The 20531-nt window shown below is 38.0% G+C and overlaps 1 protein-coding gene across 1 annotated transcript in view; it reads left to right on the top strand.

The window, feature by feature from the left end:
• Positions 1–20531, top strand: part of TBXAS1 (thromboxane A synthase 1) — a 269800-nt gene that overhangs the window by 132427 nt on the left and 116842 nt on the right. The window lies entirely within an intron of this gene.

The following is a 20531-nucleotide window of genomic DNA, read 5'->3' on the forward strand; positions in this document are numbered from 1 at the left end:
AAAGACTTTATTAAGCAAATTATTTGTCAACAAATTGAATGAGGATTTGTAGAAAAGAAATGCAGTCTAATTTCCCTGTCTAGTACTAAGATAAGCCACTAGCTTTTAATTCTGCTCATTGTTATCTTTAGTCTGAGATGATGATACGGATCTGTTCTGCAAGATTCATGTAATAAGGATGATTGAGGAAAGAAATGCAGAGCAGTTTGAACATTCCAAAGAGTTATGTTAATGCTGAAGATTATATTAGTGTGCTGATCTTATTTCTGAACAGATTGAGTGGCATATTGGCAAGTGTCTGCAAGGATGATTTTAAGAAATAGTCAGTCTCTCTTTCATTTTCCCTGACCTGCTGCTCTCTAGTTGCGATGGGATTGCAACTCCCAAACAGCGTGTCCCAACGCATGTGGAAGGCACCAGGCATGCTTGCCTTATTTCATCAGTGGGCAAATGGTGCCCAGGGAGCACTCCTGTGCCTGCTTATGCCTCTCTTGCTGTCTTTCATGTTCCCATCCCCATCTGATTTTTTAAATATAATATTTTAATTTTCTTTAAAAAAAAGTATCACTCTCAAAGTAAAGTACTGATTTCTAGCAATTGCTACATTCTCTGTTCTTGAAGCACTTGTTTATTCTAGGTAGGTTCAAGGTTTTGTACTGAGTTGGGAAGTGTATCTGGCTAAAACTCGGAGCCACTGCTTGCCTCAATAATAATTAATACTTAAAACTGTCTTGATGTTGACACTGAATCTTTGTTATGGCCACCTAACTCAGCTTTGTTCTTTGGGGCATTTTTAAATAGCGTTTCTTATACAGGAAGCATTTCTTAGAAAGGAAATCTCTGTCCTTCCTCTAAGGAGCTCAGTATATGTGATTAAGAAATTTTAACTTGCCAGACATGGCGGCATAGAAGAGTCATTGTAATGGTATATGATCACAGATGATGGGGTGGGCAACATTTTTTAGCGGATGGGGGTCACATTTTTTAAAAAACAAAACAGCAGTTCATAGGATTTAATGGGTAAAAGAGGTTACTTAAGCTTTGCAGAGCTTTTGGGCATGCATTTTGTCCCCAGCATGAAAATTGGCCTGATTAAGTGGAGTGATAAAAAGTACAATGGATTCGTTAATCACACTGCTTACACCCTCTCTTTAATTCCCCTAAAAACAAAGAGGGGCAATGATCTGGGCCTTCTTCACTCAAGGTGACTCAAGTTCTGGTGACTACAGAAGGTCTACATGGGGGTTGGATATAGCCTATGGTTTGGGGTTGCCTACTCCAGTAGTAGATTTACAAAGTAAGTTGTGCTGAAAGGTGAAATGGTGTTCAAGATATCTTGGCAAGTACCAAATGGTTATAAATACAATTCAGGTAAGTCCTTGTTTAGTAACTACCTCATACTCATACAGTGACCATTCACAGTTAATGATACTGATGAAAAAGTAACTTCTTGCCAGTCCCAATTTGTGGTCACTAATAGCTAAAAGAGGACTACCTGTAGCAGCAATGATTTGGTTAGGGTGGGTAAATTGTTTTGAGGATCAATCCTTATTTTTTAATTATTGAAATGAGGTATTTCTTCAGTGCAAGTGCGGTGTCAAACTGTGATGATACCCAATTCTATATCTCTATGCTGGGCTGTGGAGGTGAAGCTGCTGATCTATCGACTTGGTGCCTGGAGGCTGTTTGGGTTTGGATGGGGAGGAACAGACTTCAGCTCAATCTTGACAAGACTGAGTGGCTGTGGCTGTGGGCCCCCTGGGTTGGGGAGGTTTTCACCTTTGGTCTTGGTTGGGGTTGCACTTCCCTATTCAAGACTAAGATGCAACTTGGGGATTCTCCTTCTGGACCTGTGGCTACTGCTCAAAGAGCAGTCACCTTGTGTGTGGACTATTGAAATGCACTCTCCATGGGGCTGACCTTGAAGACCATCCTGAAGCTACAGCTAGTCCATTACATTAGCAATGTAGTCAGTAGCAGGCGTTTCTTGTTATGCCCATGTGTCACTGTTACTGTAACCTACTTTCTTTGGTTATCAGTTGGCTTCCAAGTGCAATTCAAGGTTGCATAAGGCCTGGCTATTTGGGGGACTGCCTATCTCTAGTTGTCTCAGCTTGCTAGCGCCCCCAATGAAAAGTTGTTATCTTGTGGGACCAAGGAAGCATACCTTCCTGTCACAGCCCTTGCCCTCTTGAACAGCATCCTCCCAGTGATACATATGGTTCCCACTCTCCAAGGGTATTTGTGGAGCCATGTCAAATCTTTTTCAATGATATTGTTGCTGTTTTGTCTAGGTGGTTATGTTTTAACTGTGCTTTTAAATTATGTGTTTGAAATACTGACTTTTCAGAGTCAGGCGGCCTTAAAAATAAATGCAGGGTTTTTAAAATCTTCATTTTTTTTAATTAATGAAGATTAAATAGTAAAAGTAACAAACATTCAAGTGTGTACGTTGGTAAAAAAAAATAATTCTTGCCAGAATAAATAACACCCTAATTACTAGACTTTTTTAAATAATTTTTTTATTAAAGAGTTTTACAAGACTAAATGATAATACAAACTGAAATTAGGAAAAAAAATTACAGAGAAATAAAATACAAAGTCAAAACCCCCTAATTACTAGACTGATAAGTCCTCTAGTATTAACAGTGCCTGTTTTATACTAGAGATGGGCAATTTTTCATTGGCCATATTTTAAATTTGGGGAGGAATGATAACAAGGGGCCGTAGTAGATTGTGGAAGGCTACAATGTTGTAATGATGTGACATAAATACACTGACATTTCAGGCAGATTGCACATTGAGGAGGGGCTGCGTGGCTGCTATTATTATTATTATTATTAGTAGTAGTAGTAGTAGTATTAAACCTGTGCAAAGCTTAACACCATTCTTCTTTATATTCTATTGAATATTTAAGTGGCAGAATTTGGAGACCACATATGACTGGTTCTTGCTTGCTTCTGCTTTAATAAAATAACTTTTTGAAGCTTGTTTCTGTATAGCTAGTTTCTTCATGAATGCACCTCATATCTCCAACTCCTAAACCCTGTATTCAAGACTTATGAAATAAATACCTGGAGACTTTAAAAAGGCCACGCATGCCTTTGGCTGAAATTCCATCTCTGGCCAGTTAATAATCTCTTCATGATCCTGTCTCGTTCCCAGACTTAGCACACTTTGATGGTGTCAACATAGGCAGCTTTAGGTTTAGTCATTTTCTGACTTTATGTCTGGCTACTGAATTTAATTAATATATCTAATTAACTTTGACTCCTGTCCTTTCAAATTCCAAGAATTTGGGATGGGTGCAATATTTAAAGACATACCAAAGTGTGTACAAGGTGCACAAATACATCTGTGTTCAATGACTTGAAAGACGTTTTTGTAATGAAAGTTCACCCAGATTCAACATGCAATCCTAGGTACTTCAAATAGGAAATCCAGAATAAGCTTTTGAAGAAAAAAAGCTCCCTTGTTCAATGTGGAATGCACTGAAGAGAAGCTATTGCTCAATTGTTTCTCAAAAGCTCAGTGATACGGCTTTTATCCAGGGTAAGGACATAAGCAGCAGCAAGTGACAACTCTGCTTCTCTTCCTCCTCCTCAGCATGGAACAATATTGTTTAGTAAAGATGAAATCAGACATTAATAGATTAGCAGGGAAACAAATCACTGCCTGTAGGGGGAAAAATATTCCTTTCTAGGCTCAGGTAACGGTGATTAGCTGAGGAAGTGGTTCTTTAAGTTTTTAACAAAAGCCATCTGTAGGTGTCAGCCCTTTGAAGTAGGCCAGGTTAGAAAACAGACACGCACAAGAAATATTTTAGGGATAGAAGCTATAACAACAGAATCTTGAAAGCTCATTGAATATTAACTAATTCTGAGATCCCATCTTTCTTTCTTTCTTTTAGTATTATTGCTTCCTTTGTATAATCTCACACTCTGAATAGGCCATCATATAATTATTTGATTTAAGTAGCCCATGCAAGTTTACTTAAGTTCACTTATTTCTAAAATGTCAAATATAATGTGCTTCAATTTTTTGCAATTTTAGGTTTTCCTTGGTTTATGCTTCTCATATTCTATGTTCTAATGGTGTGTATTATTTAAAACAAGGAACTTCTTTTTCAGTAATGGTACCATTAGTGCCCAAATTTCCTTGCAGGTTTGATCTGACCAAGTCATCATCTTCATATCTACTTATCAAATTTGGCATTCTTCTCCAGTAAAACGAGATGCACCTTTGAACAGGGGATCTATTTGCCTGGCACTGAAACAAATATTTTAGCCATGCCCATATACTTTAGCAACAATAAAGGAGTTTGACATTACCGTTTTCTGTTTCGAATCTGGAGTTCCTTCTTCTAGTTGAGTTGGTTCCTCTCATATCCACAGAACCCAACCTATCCTTAGCTCCATTGTCTTTGGTTTCATCCCTCCATTTTCAAGTTTAGCACCAGTGGTAATATCGTCAGAAGCTCATAGTCAAGCCAGCATTGCTTTCAGAATTATTGCAGCCTCCTATCATGTCAAGGTGCTAATCTCCTGGGAGAGACTGTTTTGTATAAAATATAGGCAATATTAACAAACATAATTGTATTTCAGGCAAAAGAAGATACGAAATGTGAGACAGAAACATTCAACCTAGTACACAGAAATCATTCTGTGTAGCTTTTACAAATGTAAAGCTCTGTAAACTATTTAGATAAGACGTACTGTATTTTGAAAATAACTCCAAATAAGCCTTCTCCACTGCTTTTATTTGGAGCCTGTGTTCAGTCTACTCTGCAAAAATAAAACTGCTCTCTAGTATTGTTCTTTCCCATCCCCTCTTTGATGAAACAGAGAGAATAAAACATGAAGATTGTTGGAGTAAACGCTGACCACAAAGCTATGATAATACAGATCATTCTTGAAACAAAATATCCCTGCTGTTCTTAGGACTTTTCCCCCCAGTTTGGAGTGAGAGTAGAATCTGTTATAATTTTTTTAAAAACTCATTTTTATTCTCTGTCCTCCTTCAGGGAATTTGGCATAGGTGGGACATATCTATTCTCCTTTGTTTCATAAGCTATCTTGAGCATTAGAATGAACATATTTTAAATAACAGAGAGAAAACATTCCTTTATTTGAAGACATTATTTGAAGGGCTGCCCAGTATGAGTCCTTTTTTTTATTTTTTTGATAATGTATAAGTGTCCAGGATTTTGCTTTTGAGATAAATTTAAAGACAAGTCATTCTGATTTAAACCCATAGCACACTTGAAAACTATGCTGGAGCTGGCCAAAGATCTGCCTTTTTTGTAATGCACAAAATTTTCATCTCATAATTGCTCCTTTGCTGGAATTTGTTGAAATTATTCCCTCCTCTAACTGTTCTGACTTTACAAAACTAGTAGTTTGGCTTAGAAAAACTGCAAAAAAAGTCACCATCAGTAGTGATGCTTTACAAATACATGCACAGACATTTGACAGGCAAGTTTCATAAGAGTTCTTTTCCATGCAAGAGATGATGCAAATGGGGGGGGGACTTTTTTTGGTGTGTGTGTGTGTGCGCGTGCGTGCATGCAGTTGAAGACTCATCTAACATTACTTTTGGATCCAACCTGGAGTCCTTTCTAGCTCCATTCAATCCTATAAAAGTAGAATGGATTGATTTCTAAATGCCTTCCTGAAGCTAGGAGTGGATAAGAAGGCTTGGTTAGAAAATCTGTTGGGCAGAGACTCAGTCAAAGTCCAGGAACTGTAACAGATAACGGGTTTAACAAAGAACTGGCCATCTAAGCAAGCAAGACCCAGCAGAACTTCAAAAATTTGTAGTCAAATGAAAAAAAGATCAAAGAGCAAGCATCTTTTTTAAAACTTTAGACAGGTCTTTGTCATGTTGACTAATTTCTGCTGTTCTGCTGTTATTTTTACCAGTCAGCTTCACAAATCTGTTTTTTGACTGCTTGTTTTACATGCTTTCCCATATGTTATGATATGTTTAATTAATTTATTTAATCAATTTATATAGATTTAATGATACACTTCATCTTTTTTATAGCCATGTTAAGTACCACTGCTTGAAAAGGTAGGGTATAATTGTTAGTATATAATAAATGTGTTAACAAATTTAAAATCAAAATTGTACCTAGATTTTGTTTTTAGAGAGATATGTCTGAGAGGTATGCGTGTTGGGTATATGCCTAGGCCTTTCGATATGCTAACATGGGGATGTAAATTATCTTGAGTATCTTCATGGGCCACTTAATCACACAAATCTAAGTAATGTCAGAGGAAGTACATGTCAAGCTTTAAATCTGTGGGAATAATTTAAATTTAAATTTTAAACCAACCTTGTCTAACCTGATAACATCCAGATATGCTGAACTTCAACTCCCATAATCCCCCAGCCATCATGCTTGTTGTGAGAAATGATTTAAATTGCAACAGGTATCTTTTGTTCCTAATACAATACTCACAGCAAAGGATCATTACCTTGTCGTGGTGCTGGAGCTTGAGCACCTCAATGATGCCATGAGCTAAACCGTGAAGGGACACCCAAGACGGGAAGGTCATGACAGAAAGGTCAGACTAAACGCAATCCCTGGGGAAGGTAATGGCAACCCACCCCAGTATTCTTGCCGTGAAAACTAAGTGGATCAGTACAACCAGAGATATGTCAGTATACCATCGGAAGATGAGACCCCCAGGTCGGAAGATGGTCAAAATGCTACTGGGGAGGAACAGAGGATGAGTTCAACTAGCCCCAGTCGTGATGACGCAGCTAGCTCAAAGCCGAAAGAACGGCTAGCGGCCGACGGTGCTGGTGGTGAACGGCGAATCCGATGTTCTAAGGATCAACACACCATTGGAACCTGGAACGTAAGATCTATGAGCCAGGGCAAATTGGATGTGGTTATTGGTGAGATGTCAAGATTAAAGATAGACATTTTGGGCATCAGCGAACTGAAATGGACTGGAATGGGCCACTTCACATCAAATGACCACCAGATCTACTACTGTGGACAAGAGGACCACAGAAGAAATGGAGTAGCCTTCATAATTAATAGTAAAGTGGCTAAAGCAGTGCTTGGATACAATCCAAAAAACGATAGAATGATCTCAATTCGAATTCAGGGCAAGCCATCTAACATCACAGTGATCCAAATATACGCCCCAACCACAGATGCTGAAGAAGCTGAAGTAGAGCAGTTCTATGAGGATCTGCAGCACCTACTGGACGACACGCCTAAAAGAGATGTTATTTTCATCACGGGAGACTGGAATGCTAAGGTGGGCAGTCAAATGACACCTGGAATTACAGGTAAGCATGGCCTGGGAGAACAAAACGAGGCAGGACACAGGCTGATAGAATTTTGCCAAGACAACTCAATGTGCATAACAAACGCCCTCTTCCAGCAACCTAAGAGACGGCTTTATACATGGACTTCACCAGATGGACAACACCGAAATCAGTTTGACTACATCCTTTGCAGCCAAAGGTGGCAGACATCTATACAGTCGGTAAAAACAAGACCTGGAGCTGACTGTAGTTCCGATCACGAACTTCTTCTTGCACAATTTAGGATCAGACTAAAGAGATTAGGGAAGACCCACAGATCAGCTAGATATGAGCTCACTAATATTCCTAAGGAATATGCAGTGGAGGTGAAGAATAGATTTAAGGTATTGGACTTAGTAGATAGGGTCCTGGAAGAACTATGGACAGAAGTCCGCAACATTGTTCAGGAGGTGGCAACAAAATACATCCCAAAGAAAGAGAAAACCAAGAAGGCAAAATGGCTGTCTGCTGAGACACTAGAAGTAGCCCAAGAAAGAAGGAAAGCAAAAGGCAACAGTGATAGGGGGAGATATGCCCAATTAAATGCAAAATTCCAGAGGTTAGCCAGAAGAGATAAGGAATTATTTTTAAACAAGCAATGCGTGGAAGAAGAATAGAATAGAATAGAATAGAATAGAATAGAATAGAATAGAATAGAATAGAATAGAATAGAATAGAATAGAATAGAATAGGACAGGACAGGACAGGACAGGACAGGACAGGACAGGACAGGACAGGACAGGACAGGACAGGACAGGAGACCTCTTCCAGAAAATTAGAAACATCAGAGGTAAATTCCAGGCCAAAATGGGTATGATCAAAAACAAAGATGGCAAGGACCTAACAGAAAAAGAAGAGATCAAGAAAAGGTGGCAAGAATATACAGAAGACTTGTATAGGAAGGATAACAATATAGGGGATAGCTTTGATGGTGTGGTCAGTGAGCTAGAGCCAGACATCCTGAAGAGTGAGGTTGAATGGGCCTTAAGAAGCATTGCTAATAACAAGGCAGCAGGAGACGATGGCATCCCAGCTGAACTGTTCAAAATCTTGCGAGATGATGCTGTCAAGGTAATGCGTGCTATATGCCAGCAAATTTGGAAAACACAGGAATGGCCATCAGATTGGAAAAAATCAACTTATATCCCCATACCAAAAAAGGGAAACACTGAAGAATGTTCAAACTATCGAACAGTGGCACTCATTTCACATGCCAGTAAGGTAATGCTCAAGATCCTGCAAGGTAGACTTCAGCAATTCATGGAGCGAGAGTTGCCAGATGTACAAGCTGGGTTTAGAAAAGGCAGAGGAACTAGGGACCAAATTGCCAATATCCGCTGGATAATGGAAAAAGCCAGGGAGTTTCAGAAAAACATCTATTTCTGTTTTATTGACTATTCTAAAGCCTTTGACTGTGTGGACCAGAACAAATTGTGGCAAGTTCTTAGCGGTATGAGGATACCAAGTCATCTTGTATGCCTCCTGAAGAATCTCTATAACGACCAAGCAGCAACAGTAAGAACAGACCACGGAACAACGGACTGGTTTAAGATTGGGAAAGGAGTACGGCAGGGCTGTATACTCTCACCCTACCTATTCAACTTGTACGCAGAACACATCATGCGACATGCTGGGCTTGAGGAATCCAAGGCTGGAGTTAAAATCGCTGGAAGAAACATTAACAATCTCAGATATGCAGATGATACCACTTTGATGGCTGAAAGCGAAGAGGAACTGAGGAGCCTTATGATGAAGGTGAAAGAAGTAAGTGCAAAAGCTGGCTTGCAGCTAAACCTCAAAAAAACCAAGATTATGGCAACCAGCTTGATTGATAACTGGCAAATAGAGGGAGAAAATATAGAGGTAGTGACAGACTTTGTATTTCTAGGTGCAAAGATTACTGCAGATGCTGACTGCAGTCAGGAAATCAGAAGACGCTTAATTCTTGGGAGGAGAGCAATGACAAAATAGTTAAGAGCAGAGACATCACACTGACAACAAAGGTCCGCATAGTTAAAGCAATGGTGTTCCCCACAGTAACATATGGCTGCGAGAGCTGGACCTTAGGGAAGGCTGAGAGAAGGAAGATCGATGCTTTTGAACTGTGGTGTTGGAGGAAAATTCTGAGTGGCTTGGACTGCAAGAAGATCAAACCAGTCCATCCTCCAGGAAATTAAGCCAGACTGCTCACTCGAGGAAATGATATTAAAGGCGAAACTGAAATACTTTGGCCACATAATGAGAAGACAGGACACCCTGGAGAAGATGCTGATGCTAGGGAGAGTGGAAGGCAAAAGGAAGAGGGGCCGACCAAGGGCAAGGTGGATGGATGATATTCTAGAGGTGACGGACTCGTCCCTGGGGGAGCTGGGGGTGTTGACGACCGACAGGAAGCTCTGGCGTGGGCTGGTCTATGAAGTCACAAAGAGTCGGAAGCGACTGAATGAATAAACAACAAAATACAATCTCACTGCAAATATTAGAAATATTTGCTATTAGAAATATTTTTCAGATATTTATACAACACATAATAAGAAAACAGGGATGCCCAAGGGGAGGGTAAAAATACAATATGGTGGCCATGACTATGTGATTGAAGCCCCACCCTGTTTTTATATGCAGCACAGAAAAAGAGGCAGGGTTTCAATCTCACTGTCATGGCTACCATCTTTTTTGCCCCCTCCCTGATTCTCAAATTCAATTCAATTTGAATTTTTGAATTCTCAGAAACTTTTTTTCTAAAAGAAAAAATAGAAAAAATATTTTAAAAAATTAGGAAACCCCTATGACAAGTAAGGCAAATCTATCAACTGTTGCATATTTTCCAAAATGTAATTGATGAAAACAGGAGTTTGCTTCCTGTCACCCCAGTTCTTGCTGCAAAGGCAAGAACACACTTTTCTTATATTTTGGCCATTTCGGAATGTTCAGTTCTGCTTGCTATGATTGCTCACTCCCATCTTCCACAGAGGTATTTTAGAACGGGAAGTTTTTGATCACGATGTAGCAGAAAAAATAATTTTTTCCTCAAAATACGCTTCAGCAGTTGTGATATATAAAGTGGCCAGTAGTTCACAGTATGGCATTTGTATCCATGCCTTATATAAAGTAGATTTTGCCAGCCTTAGATCCTTTGGTGTTTTTGGATTGCAAATCCCATCAATGATATCCATGAGGGTCTGGGTTACTGGGAAGTTTTAAAAATGGTAGAGACTCCCAGCCAATCTTGAGGAACCCAAAATGCAAAAGTCCACTTTGAGACAAACGTGTAATACTGTGCCCAAGAGGCCCTTTGCCAATAAATTAAAAAAATCTTTTACTGATACCTTGAGAAATTTTGATTCTGGGGCACCCATGTCAAGAAGAAATACTGACCCTGGCATTAAATGGGCACACCTGCCAGAGATTTCATATTTAGAGACATGGGGGAGAATAATACTACTTAACATTAACAAGACTTGGATGGGATCTCAAAATAGCAAACTAGGAACAAAGATGGAATTGTGATAGACAGGGATAATTGGAAACATTAAACATTTTTATCATAATTGAAACATTAAACAGTTTTATCCAGAAAATAAGTTGAATATGTATGCAGCTAGGATGTCTTAAGTGTCCTGACTCCCAGGAAACACTCTGAGACAGGGAACTGGTCTCTAATGTTTTATTGCGAATACATAACAGTAATCCTAACAAACTGAACAAACGTGGGAAAACCCAGCCATATAAACCCCGCAGGTTAAGGCGGTCCCAATCTGTGCCTCTTGGAATGGCTCACCAATTCCTCAGTGCTACGCATGCGCTTAACAGTCTGGAAGGGAGCCCCCTGCTCGCCATCCTTACTCATGACATTAAGTAGCAGATTAAGGGAAGGATCTGGGATACAGATACCTAAAAGGAGCAGGGATTTAAAGTGTGGAATACCAGATGGAACTGTAAAACCTCCCAGTCCAGAAAATTTCCCAGGCATTTAGGACAAAAATCATTATTATTAACAATAATTTTTATCAGATGCTAATAAAAAATCAGGTGACAATCCAGTGAACCTTGCTAATTTTTTTTAAATTAAAGCTGTCTATGATCAGGTGTCAGGCCTTTGTTCATGAGAAAAAATGGCTTTAATTTGTTAAATGTGGAGTCACCATAATACCTTGCATACTGGAAAGTGTTCAGAAGATATCAGCTTATTTAATTTTATTGAGAGAGCTCTTGGGAGATTCTAATTGGGTTTAGAAGAGCAATTCACTGGTTAAGAAAAGGGAACAGAAAAATCCCAAATGGAACAAAATATATTTCAACCTAGGAGAAATTTTATAGGAGAGATTTTCCAGATCATCTAATTAATATTTTTGGTTGAAATAGTGAAGATCATCTCATTTTTAAAAGTAGAAGATTGAAATTACTCGATGGTTACATAATACATGTAAGAAGCCTGGGATTTTATTAATTGATTTGAATTAATGTATAACTTCTCTTTCCATTAAAGGATTGACAAGGCTGCTAATAAAAAAAATGTAGTTAAGATATTAATTTGAGGAAATTGGGAGTGAGCATTTTGGCTAAGTGTAGTTTCAGGGTATCTTGTCAACTCATATTCAGTTTAGGATATTACTGAGTTAGTGTCGAAAAGAAGTGAATCCATATCTGCTAGACAAATCTATTATGTTTATTTCTTAATGTACGAACTGATGTCAAGACTCATTAGTATAAATTATGTCATTTAAAAATGTTAATGTGATTTTAAACAACTTCTTATGAATACTAATAAGCACTTTGGTATTCACGCTTCCCCAGATTTTGTGATGGAATTCACCAGTATAAATAAATGCTTATATTAGGAAAAAGTATACACATAAAAACAATGCACAAAGTCCACTGTCTTGGAAAAAATTGCATATTTGGCAAAACGTTGTGCAATGTGTTAGCAAACTAGTATAGGAACAGGATGGAACAAACTTAAAATGGACACCTCTGTCCATTGTAAGCAGGACAAGCCAAAGAAATCTTCAGTATAGATCCTCTTGGTTTTGCATCTAAAAACTAAGAAGAAAGGATTTATACATTTCCCTAAGGAGGGAATTTCACAGGTTTGATGCCATTACAGAGCAGCAGGATCCATTATCTTGTGAATTAAATTCCATTTGTGTACTGTGATTTTTACTTCCCTTCAGCAGTTCTCTCCCCTGATGGGGGAGTTGCTCAGTTTATGTCCTAACAGTCAGGAAACCACGCTGAGACAAGGAATAGGTCTCTAGTGTTTATTACTGCTACATTAGACAGAAAATCCTAACAAACTGAAGAAGCGTGGGAAAAACCCAGACAGATAAACCCCAAAAGTTAAGGCAAGTCTGATCTGTGTCTCTTTGAATGGCTGCTTAACTCCTTAGTACTACGCATGCGTTTTCCCCCCTGGATAGGGGCCCCCTCCTGCTCACCATCAGTATTCATGACAGTTTAGCTGGTCTGTGTCTTCCTTAATCTTTGGCTTATACACTGGGGCCACACTCAGAACAGCAGGCAGAGCCAGGATGAAGAAATGGGTGGGGTCAGGACAACAATTAAATTTGATTTTATGTAATACAATTGAATACATTTTATTCATACATATTTAAGATTTTCTCCTTTCATATTAAAAATTGCAATTTGAAGGCAACTGTTGGACAGGTTCTGGGAAAAAGACCAAGTCTTTTGAAGATCTCTCGTTGGACACTTGTTCTCCAGAGCCCATTTCAGGGGGGTTCCCAATCCTCTGGAGCAGATTCTAAAGGCACGTAAGGAATAGGCAGAACATGTATTATTGGTGTATTTCAGATACTGGAAGTGTCCTCAGCATCTGAGATATATAAAGTAAGTACTGAAGTTAACTTCGATTAATATACTAAAAAAGAGGTCCTTAAATGCTTGAAAGTACTGAGAGATAACATAGCAGTATTTGAGTAGGTAGCAAACTAGGAGGCAGCTGTGTTGCATGACAGCATCTTACAGTGATCATCACCAGTGTCTCCACTGGTTGTGGAGTACCCTTGTACTCCATGTCGATGGCACAGTGCATGCCACATGGCTTCTCTGCTTGCCATGTCAGCTGGTAAGGTGCAATAACCATGGCAGCTCCTCCTTCATGTTCCACCTGGCTCTGTGGCATCCTCACCCTTACCTGTGATTCTCTGTTGCCTTCCTCTTTCCAAAAGACAGACTACAGCTGGGAAGTGGGGAGCAGTTTAAATATTTACTTTTGTCCCATCTTTCCTTTCACCTTCTGCTCCCCAACAAGTTAATTATTTTTCTCTTAATTTGTTTATCCATGACCAAAACAGTTACCCTAAAAGCAGATTTGGGGGAGATAGCAGTCTGGTGAGGAAGAAGCTCAAGCTTTAAATTATAGCCTCCCCTACCTTCGTGGGCAGCAGGCTCCTAGATAACCATCACCATATTTAGTTGCTTTAGCTCTACCAGATCTTCAAACAAATTTCCTTTGAATGTTCTTCAGAAAAGCATTTTACATTTTCCTCCCAGTCTTGTATTATGATTTTTGGAGTCCTAGATTAATTATGTGTGCAGTATTTGCAGCAGGCCTGAGAGGAAGCTATGGATCCATATGGCAGTGAGATTCCCTGCTGGTGTGTCCACTTTATAAAGATAACCAAATACAGCAAACAAAGTGTTAATTTCCTTTAGCACTAAATATATTTCATTTTTATCCATTTTATTACTAGATAGGCAATAATGGCCTCATATTTTTCTGTTTAATATGAGCTAATCTGAATTCTGAACCCATATTTATTTACTCAATTTATAGGGTCATCCAATCACCAGAGCAACTCTGGGCAGCTAACAAAACGTTAAAAACAATAATGAATAAAAATAATAATATACAAATGTTTATTATTTTGTATTAATTAATGTAGATTTCAACCTTGAAACACATTGAGTTCTTGGAGACAAAGTAAGTGTTAGTGCTTACAGCTCATTCTAACAAAGAAAAGTTAATTTAAATTTAGATTAACACAAATATTTGCTGTGAATCATAACTGGCTATTCAAATGGTGCTCACCTGTTACTGGTAGGGTTCTGTGTGAATGTTTCAGTATACTAAACATCAAACAGTCTTTGTATGTGTTTGTGTGTGTTTAGTTACAATAGACACTTCCATTTATAACTCCTATTCCTTTTAAAAAAATTATAATAAAAGGTGAAAGGTAGTAGCAGCACAGTCGGCTTTTGATTCTCTGCTTCCCAATAATTCTAGCCAGTTTTCTTCTGGCCCCTGCTACCCTTAACTAAATAATATGTGTTCAAGCTAGTTGCATATGAGCTCTCATGGTTTCTTGTGTTAATAATAAGAGGATAGTTGGATCAAGGAGCCAGTTGTGGTATTTGGGAAAGGTGTTTAACCTTTTCCCTGAATCTTTTTTTTCTTGTGAATTTAAAAAGGGTGGGGGGAGATCCATTTAGCCAGAAGACATTAATGAATCCAACTCCCTGCTTGGTGGAAAAATCCAAGTTAAACCATCCCCAACAGATGGGTAATTTGTTCCACTACTAAGCTGCTCCTACTGTTAGGATGTTTTCCTTAATATTCAACCTAAAGTTGTCTACGGTATATTATGGTATATTAATATTGTCACTCTCATTTTAATGCCACTCTGAAGTGTTATTGTTTTGGTTTGGCTCCTTTGGTTCTTATAGTATGGTGCATTTTAACCAATGTTTCTATTGAGATAAAATAACAACAGCAAGCAACATGATGACCAATTTGGGGTAGCTCTAGAGAAATGGTCCAAGAGGCTGACCCACAACATTAAACTTTGGACCAAGGTTGCTGTAGGTTTTGTATGATAGGAGATTTGCATCTTTATTTCCATCTCTTAGACAACTTTCAAATTAACTTACAATCATTGAATAACTTTAACTGGGAAAGCTAAATCTATGGTTACTTCTTTCCTACTAAAACAAGTGCTTTAAAGAGGCTTATGATGGAATAGGCCTAATTTTTCTCCACTGAAAGAACTTCTGATAGTTAACTTAGAAGTAACAATAGGGATCCATTAACACCATATTTTTGGTATCTTAATACTGCCAGGATGATACGTATGTAAGACCTATATGCAAAGGTTAAACTTTAGAAATGCTTTAGAATTGATCTGTGTACTTTTAAAACGGCAAAAATTCCTCTTTTCATGGGATCACTTTAATGACCAAATTGTATGTTTGTACGTGCATGTGTACCTGTGTGTATGGTTGAGAACCATTCATCTGTAAGTTTCATGAAAAAATATTTTGTAATAGTGACTCCAGCACACTAATTTTTATCTAACAAAAATTAGTTACAGTTAAATTGTACAAAAGCTGTGGAATGAGACATCCTTTTTAAAAAGTAAATTCTTCAATTTGTTCAGTGAGTTTTATTTTTCCCAGATTTACAAAGGATTGTGGTCCCACTGCTAATTTGGATCCCGTTGTTTCGGATGGACTTAGTTGTATCTTGAGTTTGCCGAACTGTGACCTGCAAATTTAATGTTTCTAGACTGTTCCCTGCTTATGTATAAAGCTGTAGTGCTTTTAGAAGAAATTAACTACCAGAAAGCAAGGAAAGGCAAAATGGAGTAATTCTTGCCCTAATTGTTGGTATCTCTAACCCTGCACAGTGACAGGAGATTCTAAAAACAATATTCCTATAAACTATTTATTAATTGAACACCAACATTACCTTTCAGAAGTAATTAAATAAGGGCTTAATTTTAAAGTGCTTGATTTATTTCCACCCCGCCCCCCAAGTGACACAATTTTAATTGCACAAGTGTTAAACAGAATTAACTGTATATCTTTACAGCAGGAGCAGTGATTCTAGACAGGGCTTATACAGATGTGGCCAAAAATATTGGTGCCCCTCCACTTTTCCCCAAATACTGTAATCCCGGTTTGCCCTGAAATAAATTGAAACTGACACAAGAATGGCATCCTCCATTCTTTATTCCATGGTCCTGTGTTTCTCAACCTTGGCAACTTTAAGATGTGTGGACTTCAACTCCCAGAATTCCCCAGACAGCATGCACACTTAACACAAGTTAACACAGCCAGCATGCACATTAAACCACAGAAAAGTAACCAAACTTATTTTTGTTCTGCAAATGTGTACTTTAACTGGATTGTTTAAATGTATTTGTGAACACATCCACTGTGATATGTGACTTGTAACTTATTCAGCAAAGCATGGTTTGAGAAGTCATAGTTTTTAATGTATGAACCCAGCCTATGTGACATTGGCAGATATAAAGGTTCCTGGCCTTAACCTTTGAATATTTTAATTATATCAAGTTCAGACAAAATATGGATTGGCCATTACTTCCTTCTTCACTTCTTGATAACTCCAATTCCTTCTCTACTTTTTATTTTATAGCTGATTTGTGCATACTGTAATTTTCCTGAATTCATAGAAAACAATGGCTTGTTCAGTTAAGTTGGGGAATAGAGTTGATGTATAGGGATGTGGTAAGAATGAAGTATATAAAACCTCCTTGGTCCTCTCTTGGTTGTTTGCTTGCAGATGTTTCATTACCCAACTAGATAACATCAGTGCGAGTGAGTGTGGGGTTTGCTCCCTGTTTATATACGGTAGCTTACCCATTGTAAGTGTGGTCCATGTGGACAGTAAGTGTGGTCCATGTAGACAGTAAGCCACTGTAAATGTGGGCCAGGTGGATGACAGCATGGTCCATGTGGACTGGAAGCTTGGCATTCAGACAAATCAGCCATCAATAGACACATAGAAATAAACCATATTTACACACCATTCAAAAGAGACATTAAAAAAGCTAAGAAGGAAACAAAAATACCAGAACACATCTGCTTCAGCAGCCAACACCCAGATAAGCAGGGATTAACACTAGGCAAACAAGCAGAAAACAATACCCTAATCAAGGAACTACCAAAGGGAAAACCACACCCCCACCAACACTGGCAGGGCAAGCTACTGTATCTAAACAGTGAGCAAACCCCACACTCACTCGCAAGGATGATGTTACCTGGTTGAGTAATGAAACATCTGCAAGCAAACAACCAAGCTCAGAGAGCACCAAGGACTCCATAGTTCAATCCTGAGCTACATATATTCTCATCTATTGTATAAAACCTGCTTAAACAAGTCAACTGCACAGAATGCCGCTTTGGGATGGTGAATATATCAATTCTAGTTTCTTTCCATTTCCAGCTTTTTTTATAATTCTCTCAGGTTTCTCCAAACTTTTAATTTTCATTTTTTAAAAAAGTTTGCATTAAAACATGTATGTATTTTAGTGAGCATTTCTCCAAGCATATGCATTCAATTTTCACCAAAAAAACCCCAAATCCCCTAATACAAGGCATTTTTGTACATTTTCCCCTTATTTTACATTTTATTGATCAGTTAAATATTAATTGATCAAATAATTGATTCATTGAAATGATTTGTCATTAATGATGACTAATCATGCTTCAAATAACAACTAAATTTTAGTTCTTGTATTGTCTAGAAATGCAAAATTAGATAAATGAAGGTGAAATGAAATAAATCCTGGATGAATTTCTTCCCCATCTATGCTTCCATAGCCACATCTTTATGTTGACTAAGTCCTATGAATTGGTGTGAGCTGTCCTTGAAACTCATTTCCATGGTAGTCTCTTTTGTATCCCATGCATTGTTCACAGTAAAAAGAAGCCTACACTCAGGAAGATTCCATTTATTTTTTTTAATGTGCTGTTAAAATTTTATCTACCATTCCTGTAATACATATTTATGCTTGAAGAGCCAGTTGTTACCGCAGCTTCTTATATGAGATACCTTGTGTTAGATTCTAATTTTCTGCTTCACAATGTGCAAATTGGCCTTCAAAATAAATAATTATTTAATATTGCATATGGTCATGTAACTATCTTGGTAATTTGCTGTTTCTGTCTTTCATCTCTACTGAGGTAGTTAGAAGAGCTGACAGCATCTATATCATGACATCTTCACTGGATGCTGCCACCCACAGGGGTAACACAGATGGCTTAGAAGAGAAAGTTTTCTATTTAATGCTGCTTCTGGACTCTTTCTAGAAGGGAGATAACATACTTTCAGTGTATGTTATCTCTTGGAGACCACCAACAGTTGTTGCGACATTGTAATTCTCAATGTGCACGAAGAGGGAAAATGTTACATATTTAACAAGAAAATACACATACTAGTATTTAATTAGATTGAAATGAAATTGAAGTGAAGTCATATTTAATGTTTGTTTTGGATCCATCTTATATTTTTTGGAGAGCAGCCCCAGCTGGTATAACCCTCAGCCCAGAAAAAGTTGTGCATTTCTGTTCTAGAGACATCTCCTGACCTTTTTGCTGTATTTATTTGAATGTCAGACTAGGACCTTTCTTTCCTGCCAGGCATTTCATCTTTAATATTTTTATTAGTTTTACTAATGGGTTTTTAACTCTGTTAACAGTTTTATTACGGTCTTGGTTTCTCTTTGCTTTTTTTTTTTTTTTGCTTTTCTGTTTCTAAAAATGCTCTATTGGGCAGCATATTAATCCAAACAAATTAATAGAATCCAAATAAACAATTTACTAAAATCACCAGTACATAAAATAGTTAAATTGAACAGCTGCAACATCTAAAATTACCCATTAAAAGCTGCCAGAATAAAATATTTTCTGGTGCAAAAGACTGAAATAGGGGAGAGGCTCTGATAAATCTCTGTTGCCTACATATTCAGAGCCATGGCATCCTCAATACATCCTTCTTTCTATTGCACATACCTGTGTTACTTATTTCTTTAAACCTTTTTGTGCTCATCCTTGATAAGTGGGGAAGGGGAGGGACTGATTTTGCTGTCAGTCAGCTAACATACGCTGGGTAGAATTCTTGACTTCATTCCCAGGGTGGTGCTTTGGCAACAAATTACAATAAACATTGATTGACCAGCTACATGATCAGCATTATTCATGCAATATTGACACATACTGGATGGCAGAAGTCCTGGAGGAACACCATCGCTGAACTGAATGGAGTTGGAAGAGGTACATCTGAGGATAGCAAACTCTGTGTATTAGAATCACTGCGCTATAGCAAAGCTTAATTTGCTGCTTTGCAACTATGTGTGGGATTGGATGCTATTTCTGTCCGCTTCTCTGGGCCTTCATGTGCCCACAATAACACCCAGTCTTTTTTCTGTATTATGTTGCATGTTACTATTGAGTTATTAAAATCCCTGACTGTAATATTAGGATATACCTTGCATGAAAATATTGGCAGAAGAAACTGTATCCTCATTCAGTGGGCATATCCTGGGAGCCAGCTAGTCTCCCTGTTCTCAAGAGCAGGAAGAAATGCCTTGATGTTAAAATATTTTTTGGCTGTGTCACACTCATTATGATGAGAATGTCAGCAACTTAGGAAGCACTTACTCAAACAAAGACTTGTAAGCAGACTTCTAAAGCAAACCCCAGTTAGAAAAGCATTTTAATTATGTGCCTAACTCCCATTAGTTTCAGCAGGGCATGAAGAATTGTTTAAAACTAAGCATGTAGAGTTCAACTTCATTTGTCGGAATGGGCTGGAGGACATCCCAAACATCTGGATAATCAGAGGTTTTGGAGTGCTGTTTACAATGCCATATGGTCTCAAGAGAGACATCTAGCGAAGTTGAACAACTTTTCATTTGAATTTGGGAGTTTCTACAAATTGTAGTTTGCGTATATTGCTGGATTTACCATGGCTAGTAAATAAAAATGTAAAAGGAATTTAGCACCATTTAGAGTATGGTACTGTACTTGTATTGTGCTTTCCATCCAGAAAGCATAAAATTAAACTTTTATAGATAACTCGATGGGGAAAGAGACTGGCAGATGAGTTATGCAGAAAAAAAAAAATCACATCACATAGAGTATATCCTATATACTACTTTGTCCTTTTAAAGCAGGGATACAGATCTTCAAGGCCATCTCTCCACCCTCCACTAAAAGTTGACACCAAATTATAATTTTAATGTGACAAAAGGGGGAAAGTATTAAGCACATAGCAGGTAATGATCTTAGCCACGTTCAATTAATGTTAAATTTAATTTTAACATAAATGTATTTCTTGTTCACACTTCAACCCTTTCCTTTATTCTGGCCCTACCCACACAATTCTAGGAGTCGGCTCCCAGCATATGAGTCAGAGACCAAGTGTAGCCCTCACCCTCCAA

Source organism: Candoia aspera, chromosome 7 (assembly GCF_035149785.1).
Source record: "Candoia aspera isolate rCanAsp1 chromosome 7, rCanAsp1.hap2, whole genome shotgun sequence".
NCBI lineage: Eukaryota > Metazoa > Chordata > Lepidosauria > Squamata > Boidae > Candoia > Candoia aspera.